This window comes from Taudactylus pleione, unplaced genomic scaffold, assembly GCF_031769625.1.
Source record: "Taudactylus pleione unplaced genomic scaffold, aTauple2 ptg001666l, whole genome shotgun sequence".
NCBI lineage: Eukaryota > Metazoa > Chordata > Amphibia > Anura > Myobatrachidae > Taudactylus > Taudactylus pleione.
This window is the reverse complement of record NW_028286063.1, coordinates 580,001-582,500: the sequence shown is the minus strand read 5'-3', so window position 1 is coordinate 582,500 and position 2,500 is coordinate 580,001. Positions and strand designations below refer to the sequence as shown.

General features: G+C 37.0%; 1 non-coding gene and 8 pseudogenes across 1 annotated transcript; all 9 read right to left on the bottom strand.

Annotated features, from left to right (window-relative positions):
• Positions 1-344: 344 nt before the first annotated feature.
• Positions 345-463, bottom strand: LOC148441723 (5S ribosomal RNA). Its single transcript, XR_015876051.1, has one exon. It is a non-coding gene; the product is annotated as a 5S ribosomal RNA (ribosomal RNA).
• A 349-nt stretch (positions 464-812) lies between these two features.
• Positions 813-931, bottom strand: LOC148441722 (5S ribosomal RNA; annotated as a pseudogene).
• Positions 932-1,046: 115 nt separating this feature from the next.
• Positions 1,047-1,165, bottom strand: LOC148441721 (5S ribosomal RNA; annotated as a pseudogene).
• Positions 1,166-1,280: 115 nt separating this feature from the next.
• Positions 1,281-1,399, bottom strand: LOC148441720 (5S ribosomal RNA; annotated as a pseudogene).
• A 115-nt stretch (positions 1,400-1,514) lies between these two features.
• On the bottom strand, positions 1,515-1,633 carry LOC148441719 (5S ribosomal RNA; annotated as a pseudogene).
• A 116-nt stretch (positions 1,634-1,749) lies between these two features.
• Positions 1,750-1,868, bottom strand: LOC148441718 (5S ribosomal RNA; annotated as a pseudogene).
• A 116-nt stretch (positions 1,869-1,984) lies between these two features.
• LOC148441717 (5S ribosomal RNA) lies at positions 1,985-2,103 on the bottom strand (annotated as a pseudogene).
• Positions 2,104-2,219: 116 nt separating this feature from the next.
• Positions 2,220-2,338, bottom strand: LOC148441716 (5S ribosomal RNA; annotated as a pseudogene).
• A 116-nt stretch (positions 2,339-2,454) lies between these two features.
• The window catches only part of LOC148441715 (5S ribosomal RNA), a 119-nt pseudogene continuing 73 nt past the window's right edge, over positions 2,455-2,500 (bottom strand).

The window sequence follows — 2,500 nt, the reverse complement described above, 5'->3', positions numbered from 1 at the left end:
AACATTAACTTTAGACCTCTATTACTTCTTAACTCAAGTAAATTCATTGATAAGTTGAAAAAATTAAATGTAAAATGTAATAGAAAAGAATGTTATGGCAGTATAAAATTACCTACTGCACCTGGTTTTCCCAGGTGGTCTCCCATCCAAGTACTGACCATTCCCAACACTGCATAGCTTCCAAGATCAAACGACATTGGCCATGTCCAGTGTGGTTTGGCTATAGGTGCTGAAGAATATTAACTTTAGACCTCTTTTACTTCTTAACTCAAGTAAATTCATTGCTAAGTTGAAAAAATGAAATGTAAAATGTTATAGAAAAGAATGTTATGGCTATATAAAATTACCTACAGCACCTGGTATTCCCAGGTGGTCTCCCATCCAAGTACTAACCAGGCCCAACACTGCATAGCTTCCAAGATCAGACGAGATTGGGCATGTCCAGTGTGGTTTGGCTGTAGGTGCTAAAAGCCTTAACTTTAGACATATTTTACTTCTTAACTCAAGTAAATTCATTGATAAGTTGAAAAAATTAAATGTAAAATGTAATAGAAAAGAATGTTATGGCAGTATAAAATTACCTATAGCACCTGGTATTCCCAGGTGGTCTCCCATCCAAGTACTGACCATGCCCAACACTGCACAGCTTCAATATCAAATGATATTGGCCATGTCCAGTGTGGTTTGGCTATAGGTGCTGAAAAATATTAACTTTAGACGTCTTTTACTTCTTAACTCAAGTAAATTCATTGCTAAGTTGAAAAAATGTAATGTAAAATGTAATAGAAAAGAATGTTATGGCTATATAAAATTACCTACAGCACCAGGTATTCCCAGGTGGTCTCCCATCCAAGTACTAACCAGGCCCAACACTGCATAGCTTCCAAGATCAGACGAGATTGGGCATGTCCAGTGTGGTTTGGATATAGGTGCTAGAAATCTTAACTTTAGACCTCTTTTACTTCTTAACTCAAGTAAATTCATTGATAAGTTGAAAAAATTAAATGTAAAATGTAATAGAAAAGACTGTTATGGCAGTATAAAATTAACTACAGCACCTGGGATTCCCAGGTGGTCTCCCATCCAAGTACTAACCAGGTCCAACACTGCATAGCTTCCAAGATCAGACGAGATTGGGCATGTCCAGTGTGGTTTGGCTGTAGGTGCTCAAAAACATTAACTTTAGACCTCTTTTACTTCTTAACTCAAGTAAATTCATTGATAATTTGAAAAAATGAAAAGTAAATGTAATAGAAAAGAATGTTTTGGTTGTCTAAAATTACCTACAGCACCTGGTATTCGCAGGTTGTCTCCCATCCAAGTACAAATGAGGCCCAACACTGCATAGCTTCCAAGATCAGACGAGATTGGGCATGTCCAGTGTGGTTTGGCTGTAGGTGCTCAAACACATTAACTTTAGACCTCTTTTACTTCTTAACTCAAGTAAATTCAATGATAAGTTGAAAAATGAAATGTAAAATGTAATAGAAAAGAATGTTATGGCAGTATAAAATTACCTACAGCACCTGGTATTCCCAGGTGGTTTCCCATCCAAGTACTAACAAGGCCCAACACTGCATAGCTTCCAAGATCAGACGAGATTGGGCATGTCCAGTGTGGTTTGGCTGTAGGTGCCCAAAACCCTTAACTTTAGACCTCTTTTACTTCTTAACTCAAGTAAATTCATTGATAAGTTGAAAAACTTAAATGTAAAATGTAATAGAAAATAATGTTATGGCAGTATAAAATTACCTACAGCTCCAGGTATTCCCAGGTGGTCTCCCATCCAAGTACTAACCAGGCCCAACACTGCATAGCTTCCAAGATCAGACGAGATTGGGCATGTCCACTGTGGTTTGGATGTAGGTGCTCAAAAGTGTTAAATTTAGACCGCTTTTACTTCTTAACACAAGTAAATTCATTGATAATTTGAAAAAATTAAATGTAAAACGTAATAGAAAAGAATGTTATGGCAGTATAAAATTACCTACAGCACCTGGGATTCCTAGGTAGTCTCCCATCCAAGTACTAACCAGTCCCAACACTGCATAGCTTCCAAGATCAGACGAGATTGGGCATGTCCAGTGTGGTTTGGCTGTAGGTGCTCAAAAGCATTAACTTTAGACCTCTATTACTTCTTAACTCAAGTAAATTCATTGATAAGTTGAAAAAATTAAATGTAAAATGTAATAGAAAAGAATGTTATGGCAGTATAAAATTACCTACTGCAGCTGGTATTCCCAGGTGGTCTCCCATCCAAGTACTAACCAGGCCCAACACTGCATAGCTTCCAAGATCAGACGAGATTGGGCATGTCCAGTGTGGTTTGGCTGTAGGTGCTCAAAAACATTAACTTTAGACCTCTTTTACTTCTTTACCCAAGTAAATTCATTTATAAGTTGAAAAAATTAAATGTAAAATGTAATAGAAAAGAATGTTATGGCAGTATAAAATTACCTACAGAACCTGGGATTCCTAGGTAGTCTCCCATCCAAGTACA